Source organism: Eutrigla gurnardus (genome assembly GCF_963514095.1).
Source record: "Eutrigla gurnardus genome assembly, chromosome: 10".
In the NCBI taxonomy this organism is placed as follows: Eukaryota; Metazoa; Chordata; class Actinopteri; order Perciformes; family Triglidae; genus Eutrigla; species Eutrigla gurnardus.
Window position 1 is genome coordinate 14215087 of NC_139924.1, and position 21400 is coordinate 14236486.

The window sequence follows — 21400 nt, forward strand, 5'->3', positions numbered from 1 at the left end:
TTTATTAACTCTGTTAATAACTGTCCCAGTGAGATGCTGATGACACAAACCATTAATCCTCCATGTAAATGGGCCTGGGTTGAACCTGGGCTAATTGCCAATAACAACCAATAAAACACCAAACACACTGTGTGCATTGCACCGAGAGCCTCTTAACCTGTTGCACACGTTCATATCCATATCCAACAGCCCTGCCTATTAACATTTGGCAGATGTGTTTCCCTCAGGTCTGAACCACTAAAGGTCTCCTGAAATATTGAGGTGTATACCCAGAGGCCTCGTTCCCTTCATTTAGGCATTTTATGGGGCTGCAGTAGATGGAGAGGCTTTAAATGCACATAAAGGAACAGATGTTAACATCGTACTGCTGGTCTGCTCTGCCTTGTTCTTTCTCTCTCTTTAAACTAATATGCTGTATCAATTAATTTGAAACACCTGATGCGAGGCAGTCGTAAAACGTTATCAAGATATCAAATCTCAGTTCTATTTTAATGTGGCTTACACCAACTAAATGCACATTTTCAGTCTTATGACAGTGAGATAATCACTGAAGGCGATTTATTGAGCTTAAATGGAACCCACTCAGCAAAGCAGGGCAGGCAGCACCCGCACACACTTTTACCTTTAATTGAATTTTAATCTGTGTTTGCCGTCACAAATCATGCAGTGCAGGGTAATTATCTATTAACGATAATGTTATTGGATTTATATGGAAATGCCCAGGCAGCAAACTGAACTTGCGGCGTGGTCATGAGTACACACAGTGTAATCAGTGGATGTTGGGATCCTGGCCACTCGACAGAGTGGGATTCTGATGTGCAAAGAGCAGATACAAGACAATGGCAATTCTGCCTCCATGCTGCCTATCTTCCCTGTGATATATCCCTGCCTCTGTGTCTGCATCCCTCTCTCTCTCTCTGTCCTCCAGTGGTCTCATTAGGGCGGGACTGTGAAGGGAAGGTAAGATGGTTACTGTGACAACAGCAGAGAATGATGGGCAGAGTGGCAGTGCAGTGAATGCTTGTGTGCAGATGTGCATGTGTGATTGTAAGGAGCTATTCAACAGCATTCATTATGGTATGTGTATTGCACAGTGCACGTCCCTGAAGGTGGCTATTTTATGCTGCTTTTTACATGCAGAGTAAAGACTTAGAAGTTGGCTCGCAGTGAATATCATCATTTTGTCGGAAAAAAATACACAAAATACACAGGCAGAAGAGGCACAAATATGGAAAGATACAACAGGGCGGACCAAAATGGCGCATTATGGAGCACCCCTGCAAACAACGAGATACAAGACGACAAAACATCATTGCATAATTGAGTAGGCCATCCATTAAAGTCCTTATCTATTTCAGGGGAATTAGGCTCACAGAATCTGCTCACCGCTCCACAGTGCCAGGAAATGATGGGCAGCACTGAGGGGCAGAGCTAAGATTAGACCGGAGTGATTGACAGGTTGATAGAGCCAACTGGAAGCCTGCCATTCCTCCCTTAAGATAGTCTCCTTACAGTAATGAAGCGGAGTGAGCCAGCTCTACATGAGGGCATAAGCAGCCAAGGAGATAATGAGGGAGTTGAGGACATTCTGTGCAATCCCTCCTCTCTCTCTCTCTCTCTCTCTCTCTCTCTCTCTCTCTCTCAGTCTCTGCTTCCTGCTCAGGGGTTGAAATTAAGAAGAGCTAATGACGCTGCAACCTTGAGTCCGTGACATTGACCTCTGACCTCGACTGAGTCTCTTCACAAGTGAAATCACACACATGAAACGCACAAACCGCCACCAAAAACCAAAGAAAAAAGGGTCAACGCCACCTTTTTTTGGGCTGTGAGGAGTTAAGGTGACGAAGTAAAAAGCACCATGGGGAGTCTGAATTGTGGATGCTACCTCCTGTAATGTGGATGACCTTTCCGACGCCACGCAGCTCTGCAAGACTCTGATAAGACCAGCTGGAAGGTGACTAGGTGCCGGTGTGGTGGACATAATAACCACACCGGAGACAAACATACAAAGGGGACAACCCTAACCCAGCTGGCCTAGAAATATAGTTTGTCTGAGGTCACTGGTTCAATTTCCGTTCTCAACAGCAGGGTACGTTTCAGGTCAGTCGTGGCAGCTGGAAGGTAGCCGGCATTAAATCTATGATGCCCTGCAGCAATGCTAAGAAAGGTATAGAGCCCCTAAAACTCACAATCCACTCTTAACTTTCTTGTGCTATAGAGAAAATCCTCAACACGTGTATGTTAGCTTTGTGTGAAAACATAGTTAAAGGCTGAGAACTACACTACTCTGTGGTTGAATTAACTATGGAATTTACATAATGAAAATCACTCCAACGGAGGGAAAAGACAAGGCTATCAACTTAAACTGCGCTACACTAGAGCGGAAAAATGTACAAGGCAAAAACTCTCCAACGGAGATAAGCACAAGGCTACAAACCAAAAACCATCTTCTCTAGAGCTGACCAAAACACTACAACACAAAATCACTCTTTCTTTAGAGGAAAACAAGAAATCCAGATCATACAAACACATGGGCTCTTGGCGTGGGCTGTCGACAAAAAGGGCTGGAGGTACACGGACAAACGCTATACTCTACTCTACTATATGGCACAGGAAGAAGGGAGACATGGACTATAAGACACATGAGGATAATGGGAAACAGGTGGAAACAATCAGGGATCGGGGGAGACGTCAGACCGGAAACACATGAGGACAAGACACCCCTCACCCCGGCGTGACACCCAAGGGAAAGCCAAAAAACTTTGATTTTGCTTTAAAAAAAAAAATGCTTTTCAACATTAATTAGCTTCAGAGAAATTCAACACGAGTTGGAGAGTGAGAGGAGGAACATTGGAAAATGAAAGATGAAAGGAAAAGATGAGAAGGCCAGTGTGCCTGCAATAAATGGAGCGGAATATGTAAAACACAGCGTATGTGACACACTGACACGCTACGCTTCCTTTTAAGCTCTGCTGTTCTGGCTCAAACACCTCCTGTGAACCAACCTGTACCTACAAACATGTAGCATATGTGTGTATTAACACACACACACACACACACACACACAAAGAGAGAAAAGCACAGAGGTGGTGGGATGACACTGAATGAATGGGTTCTGACCACATATGCTGACCGGCTGACCACACACACACACACACACACACACACACACACACACACACAAATTGAACCAGTAGTAATCTGATTATGTAGCAGCTGTCACAGATGGATTTCATTGCCGTGGTTTATGAGTCACTACACACACGCACACACACACACACGGTTACACTGTGATGAAAACGTATCTCGTGACAGATGAGTCTGAGGCGACCATCAGTCGGTCAGTCTGCAGGCAGCAAGTCAATCAGTCAGTCAGCAGTGAGTCTGGAATATAACGAGTCAGTCAGTTAATTAGTGAGTCGGTGAAGCGGCCGTGTGGCTGTGTTAGTTAGTGAGTCAGCCAGCCAGCCAGTCGGTAAGTCTGCACTTAAGTCCGTCATTTAGATGGCCAGCCAGACACTCAATTAGAGTCAATATGTTAATCAGTGACTGCTGTCAGTCAGCGTGATAATGATGAACCACCAGTTCATGAAGGCCAATGACAGTCAGTCTAACACAACCAGATGTTTCTTCATAACTTGTTTTAGAACTTGACATGTGAAACGATCCAAGATTAAACTGTCAACCCGGAACAAAGAGGGAAAGGCCGGCAATATTAGAATGGGGGTGGATCTGGGTCGACCCTTCATTGACACTGGAGGTAAAAGCCACCATTTCCCTGGAAAACACCTGCTAGCCAGACTCACAAATCAAGAATTAGCAAGCAGCTGGAAACGGTTTGCTCTTGTCTAGAGTGAGTGTTCCCCGTTGCAGCGGGGGGGAGGGGGGGCTGAAAAAAGAGAGAGAGTGGCAATGCGAAGCCTCTCTGATGACATCCACGCTGCACATCAAAAATCAGAGGCAGAAAACGTTCACTTTCATCATCTGAGAGTCGTTTGCTGAGGGGAATTGCACTTTGCCGTTGTCTTTGACTGCGAAAAAAAAATTGTGTCTGTAGTGTGTGTGTGTGTGTGGGGGTGTGCAGATGGGTGTTCATTAAATGTAGGTGCATGTGTGCGTGTATTAAAGATGACACGAGGGGTAGTCCCACTCACAAACAGAGTGGCATATGGTGCCTTGCTTTATGGCAATCACAAGTGACAAGTGAGCAGGGAATCAACAGTAAATGCAGCATGCAAGCAATGGGAGGGCTTTGCTTAACGATCTCATCTGTGTGTGTGTGTGTGTGTGTGTGTGTGTGTGTGTGTGTGTGTGTGTGTGTGTGTGTGTGTGTGTGTGTGTGTGTGTGTGTGTCTTTTCACCCTTAGGCAATACAGTTACTGCTCTATGTAGATGAATGTGGAACAGGTCTTGCCGTTTAGCAGCGTTATATAAATACATAATAACAATACTGAGCCGGAGCGCAGCTCTGAACGCAGCGCCAACAGTTGCCTCGGGGCACGTTTTTCTTCCTTACTCCGTTCAGATTGAAATATGAAAATATTTCATAGACCCACCGCCCCTCAGGCCCTCCACCTTCCACTGCCACCCAAACACACAAACCCCCTCCTCCAGGTAGCACTAATTGCTGGCCCCAAGAGACAGCAGGATGGGGCCTTAAGAGAAATCTCAGATTTGTTGGCTGTTGTCTTCTGGTACAAGAAACTGTTGACTAACGCTGTAGCCAGGTAGAGGAGAACGGAGGCACATCTGCATTTAAAGTGACAGGCACTGAAACCACACATCTCTAAGAAGCAGGCCCCAAAAATGCTGGACTTGAACAATTAAGAAACTTTTTTAGACCTCAGGGTATTGTATGAACTTTAAGTCAGGTTAGCCGGGACTATTAGCTAGCGTTAGCAGAATGACAGCTATTGTGAATCTTGATGTGCATGGCGGCCACGCTGATTGCTGCCTCACTGTACATGGCCCCTGCCTCCTGGATAATAGGATACTATTTTTAGCAGAGCGAGAGAGAGGGGGGGGGGGGGGATTGAGAGAAATGGCCGAGAAGAATAGGGACGAAGCAAAAAGGGAGAAAAGGAGACAAGAGTGAAGGGGAGATTGCATTGACAATCGTGCAATGCTGAAGTAGCAGAGGGAAGACAGGAAAATGTTATGGGCAACCAAGCAACTAATAAGCTTGAACCTCAGCACTCTGCATAATGCGACAGCTCATTACCGCCCAATTAGGCATTACAATGCCTTGCTTACTGAGGTTTATTGATGCAAATCAACCAGGAAAAGATACCCTGGTGCCAAAAAAACAGGAGGTGAAATTGGATGAGAATTTGTCGAAAGTACGGGCTCTGTGGCAGTTCAATCAATTTACAAAGTCTCTGCGGGGGAGGTGATCCAAATTACTGTGTGATTCTGACAATATGGTGCTGATTTTTTTTCCCCCTCTTGTTATCAAGCAGCTGAGATTTCCTCTGATTATATTATGATGACCCTTTTTACAGCATAAAGCCACACGCTCCGTTTCCAGTGATGTCATTAATTACACCATCTGTCTGATAGGTGGCATGCAACAGCCTCCTTTGCCACTTCCATCATCATCCCTGCTGATCACACTCATGATCATTTGGACATGGACAGAAAACCTTCCATTACAGTTTCCAATAATCTAATTTCTTCTCCAACGCACACACACTTCAAATGTTCCCTCCTGCAGACAGCCACAAGGACACTTTAATTTCTTTTTTTTTTAAATGTGGGCTTCTAATTCCCCTCCTCCCATATGCTGCCTACGTGGATTATCACATGCTACTAAACTCAGTCTGGATCAGGCCTGAGGTAATTACTTTAAATACATAATACTGTGTGTGTGTGTGTGTGCGTGTGTGTGTGTGTGTGTGTGTGTGTGTGCTGCTGCTAACAGACTGTGCTACACTTCATTGATGTTTAAGTGAGAGGTTGTCTCGACAGTTGCGGTTCTGCTGTGCACTACTTTGCAGGCAGAGGTCAAAATTACTATGGATATGATTGATACACACAATTATACAAAGTAACCACACAATTTAGCTGGTTCGGTCTGTTAAAAATGCATTTCCTGTTGCCAATCTCTGATGCTTAGTGTCATAAGCTGTAGGCTTCCCTTGTGATTATATTCACTATGAAGTCAACGTGCATAAAAATAGTTCATGTTTAATTAATTGAATGATGATGTTATTAATATGATATTGCAATATCATTGTTATTGTGATTATTTGTTTCCACAGTTGTCCAACATTTAGCTTCAAACTACAGCTCTGTGGCCTCTGGAAGGAAAGTTTTCCCGAATGTAACTGACTGCAAGTTTTAAAATCAGCCAAAACAACACTGTAATAATAAACTTCCTCTTTCCTGAGAGAAACATAAATGCCCAGAAAAGTCCCCCACATGAAATTAAATGATCCTGTGGCTGTTATACTGATGAAACGTGATGCTGAATAGGACTATAATTAAATGACGGGTTAAAAATAAGAGAACAAGCCAATTATGGGAAACATGGGGATTGTTTTTTTTTTTTTTTACTGTTTACTGACAAGCCATCACACTAGTTTCAACAGACATAAGGCTCATTATAGTTTTACAGCTGGAAAAGCTTGTGAAGTTGACATGAAAACAAGCAGAATACGTTTTTTCACTAACAAAGTATCTAATCTACAAAACAGATGTATGTCTCAAAATTGTAAAAGTCCAGTTTCAAGTGTATTAATTAAAATGTTAATAGTCAAACTCCCATACGCGTACACAATGTGTTTTTCCAATATCTGCTGTATGCTAGATTGCTTTAATATTGCCAGCAATCACAGCCACATCCAACAACAAGGTGTTTGTAACAGCTCCTTTTCAAATTAAGAAACTGTGTTCACGCTGCTCCCTGTCTGATGATGTGTGGCCTCAACACCAATTGCTGCATTTAAATAATTCAACAGACAATTACTGTAGTCATACATCTGGAGGTGTAATACAGTTGTTTCAAATTACAGTTCAAATTCACAAGAGCAAGCTGTGGAGGGATTTTTTTTTTTGCAACATCATTTTGAGAGGAGGAAGACAAAGCAGAGAAAACACCAGTCTCCATTTTGTTTCACTCCCAAGGACACAGAGGAAGGAAGACACTTGCACAGGATTTCTCCCTAAATATGCCCAATTCAATGAGAGGTATTGCCAATCAGCCACACACACATACGCACTCACTGCACACAGGCAGTAATAAACACAAACATTCAATATACGCACAACAACAAAAAAAGCACATACACACACCACCAGCCTGGGTCGAGCTAATATTCACGCGTGTCAGGTGGAACGCTCCATTCGGGGTGAGAACGGAGGGGTGCGAGTGTGCTCACGGGTCCGGTGTGGTTGCTTTTAATGGACCAGTGGTGTATTCCAATAAAGGGCAGCCATCTATCTGCACCCACCCAGTCAACTCTGACACTGTTTCCAAGGAAACGCCACCCGCAGGAGCCAGAAAGGGAGGGTGGGACCTTGAGGGAGCATATTCTCCTGTGCTGTCAGAGCGCCAGGAGGAAGGAGAACCGGGATGGAGTGATAGAAGGGTGGAGGGAGAGGGGAAGGACAGAAGGGGGGGGTGCACCAGCCTCCTCATAGGGGTTAACTTTAATCAGACGTGACACACACACACCCCAGGAAAAAAGTGACAAATGCAACTAGAATCACACACTCGCATAGACACACTTTCACAGGGAGAGGCGGCCTGTCACATACATATGCACAAATAACATACGTGCAGCAGACACGGTGTGTGCATATATGTGTGTGTGTGTGTGTGTGTGTGTGTGTGTGTGTCATTTCCCTGCAGACGGGCATCGCGGGACCCTTTTGGAAAATGTGCCGCAAATACAAAAAAATGACACGTCATATTTCATTTTCAGATCATTTTCTTTTCGCTTCTCTCCAGATTGTGGGAGAGACAGAAAAGCAAGTGATGCAAACAGCTGAGATAGAGATGCTTTTCCCATTCGCCAAGCCCCACTGCATCATCACCATCATCATCATCATCATCATCATCCGGAGACCAGATCACGCCGTCACCTCCAATAATGTCACACATTAACAGCTTCATCATTCATCAAATGGCTTGTGTCAGGTATTTGTTCAGCTTCATTCATTCATATGCAGAGTATACTACTGATGAGGCTTTACACTTTAAACTTTCTTATGCAACACAATATATTTGGCGACCAAGTGTGTTTGTAGCACGGACAAAATCTAAATCTGCTGAGTACTGAAAGTTGGCATCGGATCGCCAGTCAGATTCATCCTTTTGTTGACTCATTCTTTGATATCAATAATAATTTGGGCTGAGTTTTAGGTGCATTTTTAATTCCTATTTAAGTGAGATACGTAGCAGAACGTTGTTTATTCTCGCCGTTCGAGTAGATTAGGTGGGAAAGTGACCACATGCTTTAGTACATTTCATTACAATGCGACCAGTAAACCATTCTACAATCACTCTGATCATTATTACAAATCCACACTACATAAAAAACAGTCTACACAGCACTAAGCTACACTGTAGTGCGCCGGCCCACAGACGCTAGCAACAATTAGAAGGTGTAATCTCTGCACATCTATCTGCCAGGAGGCAAACGCTGAGGAGGGGGGGGGGGGGAATAACCATTATTATTAGCAGACAGGCTGCTGTCTCACACACACACACACACACACACACTATTTTGCCCTGTAATTTTGACTTTATACGGACAGCAAGGAGCAGCTCTGCTTTTGTCGTGCAGTCTGTCGCCATGCTGTAATTGGGAAGTTGTAAAAACCGGAGGATTTCTCATCCATCTCTATGTCCTAATGCTGTCATCCTCCTTCTGCTTGGCCGCTGATTACAGTCTGTGTACTGTCTAGATGTGCAACACTGACTTAATGTTATTTTGCTTGGGCAGAGCCATCGAAGCGACCCAGATGTCCATATACTATAATCTAATCTAAAATGATTCTGGCTCTGGATTGGCTAATCCAACACCACTCTTCCTAATCTGACGTCTAATAGGCGACATCTGGACAAGATGACATAAAAAACGCGGCCCTGGAGACAATCTGATTGATTTGTTTGGGAACGATAATCTTGTCTGTACAGTAACTTTGTTCCTGTAAGCATGAATTTATCCGCATGTTTACCACTGAAGAACACAGACTGTTATCTTGTCTTTGGGCCCAACATGGTCTGATATCTGTCTGATGGTCTGGTATTGAGTTTTTTTATCTAATTAAACTCAATAATGTGATTTTCAACATGCCGAGTGTTACTTCTTTTTGATTGGGACTTGGAAATTTGAATAATTAAATTGTAAATGATTAAATAGTTAATAAATATATTAAAACACACACACTCTTCATGTGCACCTTTTTCTTTCACCAGACAGCAAAGTCTGAGTCTCAATGCATTCACACCTCGGCTTTAAAAGACATGAATAAATACAGAGTCTATTTCTGCTGGTGTCAACACATTTCTTTGAGTGTATAATGGATTGAATCATCAATAATCAATTGAATGTGTCACCTAGCAGAAGCAGCGCCCCTCATTTCGACTGTCCACTCTTGAGGTGTGATGCGCCCCCTGAGTGGATGATCCCTGTTTCCAACTGCAGGATACCTTCTCAAAGAGCATAGCAACAGACCTGTCTTCCCTGTAAAAATAGGGTTGGCCTCTGTGAAGCCGACTCGACGCTACAGATACAACGCACACTTCTCTTCATTGATTATGCGCCCGAGCCCCTCAGAGCCCAGCTTTACAAGCAATGTCTTCCCCTCTTCGCCTTGCTCACTCTCCTCGTAGCTCCCATTTTCACCCTCTTGCACAGATTTGGAGCCATTTACCTCACAACCGCATCAATATTTTAGCCCTCCTGGATGCGGAGACTTCCCCTTTTTTTTTGTACATTTCTATTGTTTCACCTGGATAATGAAATGTTAATGATTGTTGGGATTCAAGAGAGTGAGGCTGTAAACACAGGCCAAAGACAACTGCTTGGGTGGATCCTCTCTGAGAGCAGGGACGACGAGACTTTAGAGCTGCTTTGATTTGGAGCACTCTAATTAAGCGGATACTTTGTTTAGTACTAATGCACTGATAGTTTTATCATTTCTTCTGTTTATTTTGCTCACAGTAAAAAAAAAAAATCACAACTATATAAATAATTCCGTTTTAAACATCAAAGTTGTTCACAAGGACCTTTCCAATCTAAGCAAAAGGCTTGCAATTATAATTTTACCTTTGCAGACGAAATGCCCTTTACATCCTGTTACAGATGTGTTGCTTTTTATTTGTTCTATTGAGCTTTTAGGGATGTGATGGATCCAAATTATTTTATTTTTTTCAAAATGCAAATACATTTTAAAAAATGCGCAAACAAATTAAAAATCTCGTCTTAGTGAATTCCTCTCACTTGGGAGAGTTTTATTACATCGTTTGGACTTGTTGACACGAGAGCTGTGTGTATTATATGATCTGGGGTCCACACACCGTTGCATGCTGGTACTTCATGTTAGCTTTCAACAGCTGTCTATAACTGTCTGATAACACAGAGAGAGGTATAAATGCAGGCGCCAGGATGGAGGTGGCTGAGCAAACAAACACACCAAGAAGTGGGGACAGAAAGGACGGATGTATTGAAAGCTATTGAGTGATGTGTGTTTTTTTCTTTATTGCTGTGCATACTGTTGACTGAGAACGAGATGTGCAGCAGAGAGTCGGAGAGAGAGAGAATGCAATCCTTTCATACGGGTGTTAACCAAAACAAGGCCAGACTGGACATTGAAATATGTACAGCTTTGAGAGTACATAAAGTGCATTTCTCAGCAAAGGCTTTTCTCTGAAATTAAACCATCAGTCATTCGGTAAAACATTCAAAATTCAGCGACAAAAAAAAATATTCTCAAATGGTATTTTCTCATTAATGGTTTCTCACCACCTCTATTTGGGCATGATTTAAAAATAAAACTCAGATTATGGGTTATCCTGGATTATGCAAAGGACCCTGTGCACAAACACTTATCAGTTTCATTTCTTTGTCCTCCCAATGATATTCATGCCAAATCCCACAGCGCCGTATCTTTGCTCACAGCTGGCAAGTGTAACTAAAGGATTATGCAAGCAGCTTCTACAAGCAAATAGATTTCTCCCTACTTCAGAGGAAACTACTAGTTATGCAGCGCCTATCTGTCCGCCAGGCATGCACAAAAACATGTCTCCCGTTTTCATTTCTTTACTTGTTTCAGCAGAGAGGGAGGGAGCTGGAGAGGAAGGAGAAGAACGCCATGCAGGAGAGTAAACAAAACAAGCACAAAACACATATAATAATAACGTATAAATGTAGTCTATGTGTGGGCACAGCCATTCTGTGTCATTAAGGGATTGTACAGAAAACCACAAGTGTCCTCACCTCTGCATATTTACGGGAATACGGCTGCTAAAACAAGAGGGTGGCTGAACTTCATCTGAACTGGATTTGCATTACAGCACTTGTACAGACTGCCACAACCTAATTAACCAATCTACATGCATGTGTGCTACATGCTCTCATCATCCACCAAGCATCCAAAATCCAGCCTTATAGTTTACGACTGAAACAAGGTAAGCTATTTCCCATATGCAGATATTTCTGAAAGTTTCTTTCCCCACATATGGTCCTGACCAAGCCACGCCTATGATGGTGCTTTCTGATTCTCCGCGTGGCCTCCTTGCTGTCCCTGAGGGAGACGTGTATTAATTAGCATTGATCTGGAGCAAGAAAACAGCGAGCAGACTGGGACAGGTCCAAGGCTATCGCAGACTACAGGAGCTTACTTGAAATACAGCACAGAATACATTTACATTTTACATTTAGGGATGAATCTCCATGACAGGCCAAAGTATTGACACACGTTGTAAGTCATATGAACGCAAGACAGTTGCAATATTTGAGGAGAAAGCTTCTGGATTTTAGTATCAAACTTAATCCGTCTTCCTCAATCCTTTGTTTCTAATATACTGCACATTACTCAGGGTCATAGTGCTGATCTCGGCTCCCTCACCTGGATCCTTTTGACCATTTTTCTTCTGTAATGACCCAAAAGCCATAATGTAAATGTTTCTAGATCAGCAGTCCTAATCGCAGACCCAAGATGCAGTCCATCTCTTCTTGCTGAGCAGGCAAGGCCTCTTTGAGCCATTAGGCTCCAAACAGCTGTGAATGCCTTGTTATGCGCACAGCAGTGTATCATTGGAGTCAGAGGGAGAGAGCTGGTAATATCTAATTCAGATAAAAAATAAAAAATCTGACATATTTGTATGTGTGGCAAACTCAATTGAGGATGATTCAAGCCTCCTTCCCCTCTTTCTTTGTGTCTGTGTCTAAGCCAGGAGCACATTTTGTGCTTACCATCAAATCCCTGCAGAAGTTGTGACACAGCAGTTTCATTGATTATCTCCAAACTTCTGCAACACAGTTTTATTAGAACTGAAACGGACTTCTGCTGTATCATTATCCTCGATCAGAAGTACTCTATCTGTGACTTCTGAAATTATGGCGTGTCTAAGAATGTTTTTACACATCTAAATACGGTTGAATTCTTCCTCATTATACTGTACATTTGCTCATTTTGGCTTGCCTAGCACGGAGCCGATATGTGCACGGCATTATGTGAGTGTGTGGCAGTTTCATGTGATTCAGCAGATTTTGTGCTGTGATAATCAGCCAGGGACAGCTGCAGAATTTCATTTTGTAAAAAACTGTACTGACTTGCACTAAGACGCAGTAATAAATCACAAGCACTATAATGAATAAAATTGGGAAATCTAATATATTTGCCTTTTATTTTAATCACATTTTATTTAAATCAGCTATTTTGACAATCAGTTCATCCTTCATCATTGCACAACTTGAGCTAAAATATCAACATATTTACCGTGTCTTAAATCAGCATCTTTAGGTTTTGGAATATTGAAAGGTTGACTATTGGTGCTTTCACAAAATATTTACACAATGAGATTTTTGTTACTAAACAATCATCAGTAATGTGGATAAAATGACTTTACTTTAATGCAGCCAGGTATAGACACCACTAATGCCACATTATCATAATCATAATATCCAAGATGATAGTCTCATAACACACTATCCATATAATATTGATATGTAAAAATAAAGATACCTCTTGATGTAGAAGAGAAGAGGTCTCATCTTCACAACGAGGAAATAAACAAAAGAAGGAAAGGAGAGAGATGGAGAGTTTTGGGGTGGGAGAAACAGACAACAATTACACTTGCCCTAGGAGGCCGAGGGAACCTGACCACGTTGCTATGGAAACTCAAGTACAGCAGAAAGTAACAGAAAAATCAATTCAGATGGAGCTTATCTCTCCCTCTCTCCAACTCCCTTCTCATTTCACCAGGGCTACAAAGCACATTTCCACTCTGAATCACATTTTAACTATTGCCCAGCTGATGCAGCACTAATCACAAGAAACACAATGATTTTTTCCTTTTCATTCCCCCGTAAATGACAAACATGGATTACAGCGACCAGGAAAATACGTCTTCGAGTGTGCACACCTCTGAAATTGTATGAAAGAAGGATGCAAGCCTGAATGTGCTACGACTCGACACAAATCACCCCCCTGTCTCAGGAACAGCATTCATTCTGGCTCCTTCTTTGCCTCCCTCTTCACTCGCTCCCTCCGAGGGGCGACAGCAGCTGTGTGCAGGTGATAAGCGTGTGCAGCGATGGGCGCTCGGCTCTGATTGGCTGGCTCGACTCCTACGCTGATATTAAGATTGCAGGCTGCGTCTGTCAAAAGGCCACTCTGCTTCGTGGTCGTCACCCTGCGACGTCACTGCCGCAAATGACAGTATGACTGGCCACACTCACAGTGTGACTTGACATTTACATCACTGCAGCTTTAGCGTTTCTGCATGAGACCTCCTCTTACATTTAAGAACCAATCATAGACCGGATGTAGGATGCATACGTTCACATCAAACATATATCCCAGGTTGCTTTGCATACACGTACATGAGCAGATCTGATCGTCTGACAGGCTTTCACTGTTATTTGGAGCTTAGTCGCTGGTTGTACACTGGCAAGGTGAGGTCAAAGACGGGCTGCAAGCACACTGAGTTAGTGTGTGTGTGTTTGTCTTTGCATGTTCTCAAGGCTCACACCAAAGAAGAGGCAAGAGGAGAGAAAACGAGCCTTGAAGAAAAAATAATGATGCTTGATGCCTCATACATCAAATAGAGATAAAAAGGTCACCTTGCAGCGAAGTCAGCTGGTCATTTGCTACTCAGTCAATCTGGAGCACCATTTGTCGAAATCACAGGAGAAGTCAACTATAACGGATATGCAGAGTCCTCATTATTTTGTATACATTTAAATTGTCAATCACACATTTCAGTTTAAACAGAGAAACCTGCAGCCTCGAAGGTATATTCCATTATCATGTTGTACTGAAAGTATTCTTTGAAATCTCAGCTCAGCAGCTGGCTAATAATGGTTCAGACAAATATACCGTAAGCACAGTACATAACAATAATCTTAGAATAAGATCAACTATAATGATGGTATGTATTTTAGAGTCTAGTTAATGTTTGGCAAAGCTCACTATAATGCACTCCTGCAGTATGACATCACAACACTTTAATGAATTTATTCAGATGTTACTGTCACCAACAGTCTGCTCAATAAGCTCCAAATAATGGGGATCTTACTCTTCTTTTTCTGGTTGACCAAAAAGCTCAAAGCAGTACAAATAAACGAGCCTTCCAGCAATTGAGTCCGCATAAAGTTGGGGAATATACAAGAGAAAGATTTTTTAAATAATGGTCAACATCAAAGCAGCAGAGGCCAAGAAATCCTGACTTTAAGCCCCCAAAATACCAGATCACATAAAATGCAACTCAACAGCATCCCTTCCTGGTCAGAGCAGTCTTTCAAATTCCACGCCTTAAGTTGTTTTTATGCAGAGTTCATGTAAACTTGTATTTTTATCAGGTTAATAATTTCAAACTTTGGAAAGATTATACTACTGTTTTTACAAGCTGAATACTAGTACTCTTAGTGATGAATAAACGGAATTCTTTAAGATAATAGGTACTGAGACAAATCTATGGTGAGAAGTGTTTTGTGATAAAAGCACCCAAATAAATCCCTTCTTGTGCTTAGTGTCCAGCAGGTGCTCTAAAACCATGATCATGTCTAATCAGTGTTACAGATGCCCAGTGGGGAGGCGCAGGCACCGAGGCTCTGTGTGAAAGTTTAAAGAGGCTCAATGTGATTTACTGTATTTTTCCAGATTAACCACCCTGGGAGCTGAATAAGACCGCGTATTAATCCTTGATTGGATGGAAGACGGGAGAGAAAAGATGAAGTGAAAAATCCCTATTAGGTCAGCAGAGCTGATTTGAGTTATTAAGTACCTTTTTTACTCTAATCAGTCACTTTTAAGATGGGATCAGACACTGTTGTATTATGGGATGTGATTGAGCACAACCAGTTTGTCTCCATTTCCCCCCAGTGCTAGGACTGGGAACATATGTGACGGTTCCCCCGTGAACCGGGCCACCTGTCACCGACACGCAGACACATACATGACAGAGGGAGTCTGCACCTACACAGCCACAGTTACCCAACAGCCCACATCCAGGAGAGTTTATAAACAGAAATTAATTGCTTGTTCCGGCTGTAATTAGCTCACACCATGCTTATTACTAATCTGTGTCTTGGCCTGACGCCAGGCCAGTTCTGGCCCTGCTCCAGTCCATTTTCAACACAGCGTTGCTCTACAGTAATCCATAAGCTCTGGGAGAATGGATCTGTTCCACTAACTGAGCTTTACTCAACTATACACACATATTTCCAACTTTTCTGTCAACAACATCCTCATATTAACCTCTTTCTATTACTGTATCGCATTGTTTATAAATGCATCGCACTCATTTTAATGTGCTGATTGCAGAACAGAACCACAGTGACGTTAAACTGGAGGTAGTCTCGATATTCAACATCAGTGATTCTAAAAGTGGGTTCCGTGGCTCTGTCCGTGAAATAATTTGCTGTAAATTATAACGGTATATCTACAGATACAGCATTATAATTCCCACCCAGGTTAGCTTTGGTCCAATAGAAACTCTGAATTGATTGTGACACACAGCAATACGCTTATTGTTTTTAAATTGAAGCACTTCAAAGTCAGATTTAGATTAGTACATTTAAAGATCTGGATTTATGAGAACTAAGCCCGTCTATGCTACTGCTCATTTTCAGAAAGCTTTTAAGATCAATTACTTCAAATGCATAAATGTTGTCAAGTTGAGTCCAAACGCAATTCAAATTATATGACCCTCCGTTAATATGAATGAAATTAAAATTATTCAAATTTCTGCTCATCATTTTGAAACAGGTCTGAAGTATTTATGTTGAAAAGTTTTAGAATATCTAATAAGTTTTAGAATATCATATAACATATGTCATTGTAAGCATATGTTTAATCAGTCTTATCATTAAGGAAATGTCCTTGTGAGGCTTCCCTGACCTCATCCCTGCTCTCCACTTTGTATGAGCCGATTTCATTCGCATGAATCTTGCAGCCAGACAGTCCAAAACTACAAAAACAAATTCAAGGCATCCGTGTGAACCAGAATCCTGCAGCATAATCATAGCACACTCCAAAACAGTGCCTATTTAAGCTCCTGTCTTCAATCCAAGTTGAAAGCAAAGGGGCATCCCCATCGCAGAAAGCCAAATTGCCTATTAAAGATGAGAGCATGTTCAGTCTCCCTATGCGCCCAGCCATCACCACCCTAATCATTCCCTGCCTAAACAGCCTAATGGCTGCCATATTGCTACTGTTTATTAGTAAACACTGATGGAAGGGTGCCCGCTTCAACAGTTGTTGATTTTGTCTGTCCGTATGGAGTATCAGCTGGGAATCACAGCCACCGCGCCAGAACGCTGTCTGCTGTTCAGCCTCCCGTCACTAAACAGATTGCTTTATTGTTTTATGTGCATAGTGATTAGGATGTCAGTAGACGGCATAATATAATACATAAACCTCAGATGAAGCATTAAACAAATCTGAGAGCTGCTACTCTCTACTTCGCCATATTGTTCTCCTGGTTTATTACAACAGAGAATGTGAAAGCAAGGAGGCACTGAAGTAAGCATTGTATTTCGCTCACGAATAACAAGTGTGTGTAGGTAGCTGAGCCAGAAGGACACTCCAAAGATGACCTTAGGTTTAAGATGCTTTTGGGAAGCCTGGTCCAGGATCGATTTCCCTCCATCTCTGTCTCAGTAACCCTTCTATCGATCCTTATCAAATATGTATCACGTCCTCAAGCCTTCACCGCAGCTAAGGCGGAGACTTCAAACGGCAACAGCTCAAACAGAAAGTCAAAGGAGATCTAGGTTTCTTTCTTTCCAAACGGCAAATCTCAGCACGGAGAGAAGCCGTGAAACCAAAACAATAATTTAAAAACACTAAGCCAAAAATCGTGCTGAAATAACTACATATTATAAAAGCTTAAAATGATAAATTCTGTAAGCTATAAATATAACACTGAATGAATGCTATCCTTAAGCAAGTTTTCCAAAAGACGGTGGGTTTAGTCTTCTACAAAAGGCACCAGAGACACACAAACGCACACAATACATGAAGAACCCCCCCCCACACACACACACACACACACACACACACACACACACACACACACTCACTATCTCCGCTCTAACCTCACGTCTTACTAAAAGGGTCTTGTCTTGTCCTCTTCCAATTCCCCAAACTCCCCTTCACACAGCACTCATATGTTGCAAATGCACAAAATGCATCCTTCAGCTCATGTTGCCATAATTCTCTGTGGCAGCAGCGTGATTAATGCACACAACTATTGATTTTTTTTTCTTTGCTCTTTTTTTATTTATTTATTTATTCTTTCCTTCCTAGTTGACAGTATCACACTTTGCACAATTTGCACACGCACACACACACACACACACACGCACACACACGCGCACAAACAATAAGCACCCCATCTCCCTTAGCTTTCAGGCAGCTGTGTGTGAGTGGACTGGGAAAAGGGGTGCAGTGAAAGACAAGGGTCAGCATTTCACTAACTGCTGATCTGTGTGGGAGGAGGGGGAAACAAAATGATAGGCTGTGTTGTTTTCATAGGGTTTCACTGCAGGATGGGTGGAGTAGCGTTAAAAAAACACACACACACACACATACACACATCAATGCACCCACAAACAAAAACTCAGATAGTATCATGCACATGCACATTTAAATACGTATGGCTTCTTCTGATATTCAGGGAAGGGAAAGTGAGCGAGGAAGGAAAGTGGGAAGGGGAGGAAGGCAGTAGGAAAAGATTGTGTGGCTGATGTGATGCAGTTGTTTACAAAAGAAAAGCCTTGGCTCCTCTCCTCCTCTCTACCTTTCAAACCTCCTCTCCTCGTCTCTTGTTTCCCCAACTCTCTCTTCCTCTCTCCTTCCTTCACTCTGATCTGCCCCTCTCCTCCTATTTCTTTGCATCTACTTTCTTCCCCAGCTCATTTCTTCCACTGTGCCCTCCTTTCAAGGTTGGCCTGACTTTGGGCGTGTTGAATTTACAGCCCTGTCTCCGCCTGCCTCTCAGTGCCCTCACTGTCAATCTCAGTGAAAGATGGAGGCGGTGGCACATCACTGGCATGATAAATTCCCGCTGAGCAGTGATCCTGTAAACCAAACACCTACAGTAGCCCCTTTGAAGACATCCTTAACATTCCAGCGACTGAGCTGGTGGCTGGTTAAGATTGTGATTCTATTAGCAAGCAAACTGTTTAATTAGCCTCTATAAGCACCCACGAGAACCCATGAGAGGAGTGAGCAGAATGCACGAGCGCAGAAGCACTTTCATCGCTTATAAGCTCAACGCACAGATGGGAGAGTGGCCGACATGAATGCAACCGAACAATGTAACTTGAGATATTGTTTTTGCTGATACTGTGAGCATCGGAGGAACTTATTTGCATAAAGAAAATAAAAACAGTATTTCCACACGGGAGGAAATTGACTGGGGCGCCGTGCCAAGCAGGTTATGCAATGAGATGAGAAGAGAGGAGGCCGACAGTCAAGGCCAGCGGAGGAGGATGGAGAGGAGTGGAGGATGGAGGAAAGAGGAGGAGTAAATAAAAGGAAATGAAGGAAGAAAACAAAGCAGAAGGTGAGAACATAAAACATGTCAGAATCTGACATACAGTATATTACAATACAGACACACAACAATATAAAACAGAATTGATCTTGTACTAAGCCCCGCCCCCGCCGCTACTCTCTACCATGGAGCCCACACCGTCACTAACTGCAAACAAGTCCTACAGTATGTTTGGACGTATGAAGAATGTCAAAAAAAACTGATTCATCGGTGAAAACACGTTAAAAAAAGATAAAGATAGAGGCTGAAGCCTACAGTTTACCTGGTGATTGAGACAGAAGACAATTAATTAAGGAGGAACGCTGCTCCTGAAAAGCCTAGAAAGACTAGAAAAGCGCTATAGAAATTATAAACCTGTCGGCATCGCTGTGAACATGCTTCTTAATATGGAATAAAGCTTCCTGTCCTCCATCTTTAGCCTAATCTCCACCCTGAAAAGATGAAAGGCTTCCTTGTTTGTTCCAAGGAGAAAAAAACACTATCTCTCCATGCTAATAGAGACCTTTCTCCCTCCATTCCTCTTTTCTTCTCTTTTCCCCTCTCCATCTTACCTCACCTCTCATCACCTCTCTGTTCCTCTCCAGAAGCGATGTACAGGCCTGTCCAGCCTGCACTTCCTTATCTAAAGCTGCGTCAGGCTTCCCACTGGAGGAGTGACTGGATGAACATGTTGGCGCAGTGTTGCATTCAGGTGCAGTCAGCATTTAGCACAGTTAGCACCAGATTCATATTGTCTTGAAATGAATACAATTAATCAAATAAAGTTACATTTTGAGGGAATGTGTTTCTTGTTAAACTAACTGGTTATGTATCTAGATGACGTACAGAATAACATCCAGCTTTCACTTTACAAAATCAAATTTGTGGTATTATCCTATATAATTTCCATTGGATTGGTGCTGGTCTTTTTTTCCATAATGTTGACTCCACTCTAATGTTGCTTCTATATCAATACAAGGTAATACAAGTGAACCCGAACTCACTGTGTGGGAGATGAACACACAATCTTACATGGAAGGTACGGAGGAAAAACATCTGCGGCAGCACTGAACTGATATATTACAATTAATTCTGCACATTAGGAGGACTTTAGCATATGAAATATTACTGTAGGTGCAAGGTCTCTGTGAAAAACATGTTGTTTGCAGTTTGATATCTAAGCACTGGTTTTGTTGAAGGCCGCCCAGCTAATTACGCAGCCTCGTATCATGAAGGATGAGGGACAAAAGGTAGGTAGATGGAAACACGCAAAAACACACACCATCCCAGTTCCAGCCCTTTTCAAAAGCATGGACACTTGAAACACACAGCAGTATGGGAAAAATAATAACACAACTAGACAGATGTGCACACTGCCTCACAAAGGTGCATGTGACAACATGCATGGATACACACATGCACGGTAATAAAGGTCCGCCATATGAAATCCTGACAACACTAAGACACAGCTCAACTCCTCCCAGCTCTAATTCTTTATTCTTTCTATTTTTTCTCCTCTTTCATCTCTCTATTAGCTCTGTCAATTGTTTATCAAAAGCAGCGAGGAGGCGATCGGAGCCGGGCATTTGAAAGCTCGCGCTGCGAGAGCATTTTAAAATTCATGACGGGTTAATGGTATGTTAGTGGCAACATTAGGACCCAGCGAGCTCGCATCGAGCTCATTCACATTGAAAACAGGCCGCTTCAAATGACTACTAAGCAGTCCTCATTCTGAGAGGTAATTCATATTGTAATTAACTTTTCAATCACAGCTGATTAATTAAGGCAGGCCCTAGTCTGTAATTATGCATCTATTTTTGACCCTTATGTGAATCACTTGATATTCAAAGATTTCGCTGGCCAGTTTTCTCTCTACGCACAAGTTCCTGATCTTAAAACGCACATTTCTACCTCATGCTATTAAACAAGCAGACTCAGTTAAACTGTCTATATTCATCAAAAATTGCTTTTAAAAATCAAGCATCATCATCCACATTATGCGTCCAAGAACACCATCTCGGTGTTGAGAAATATCTGGAGCCTTGACGGTTCTTCCTCACATGCTGGTGCACAATGCGAGGGGTAAAGGAGTGCGCTTGATGTTACCGTTCCCAACAAAAAAAAAAAAAACCTGAGATCAATAATTCAATGTGGCTGTTGGATAGCTTTATTGTGTCCACTGAG

General features: G+C 42.5%; 1 protein-coding gene and 1 long non-coding RNA gene across 7 annotated transcripts in view; one reads left to right on the forward strand and one right to left on the reverse strand.

The window, feature by feature from the left end:
- The window catches only part of LOC311020060 (cell adhesion molecule DSCAM-like), a 103275-nt gene that overhangs the window by 63317 nt on the left and 18558 nt on the right, over positions 1-21400 (reverse strand). The window lies entirely within an intron of this gene.
- LOC311020061 lies at positions 3347-9314 on the forward strand. 3 transcript variants are annotated; one of them, XR_014597863.1, is made up of 3 exons: positions 3347-3475; positions 7952-8140; positions 8949-9314. It is a non-coding gene; the product is annotated as an uncharacterized lncRNA (long non-coding RNA). The 3 variants fall into 3 exon arrangements; XR_014597864.1 differs by lacking the exon at positions 3347-3475 and adding an exon at positions 5134-5835; XR_014597865.1 differs by lacking the exon at positions 3347-3475 and adding an exon at positions 6282-7188.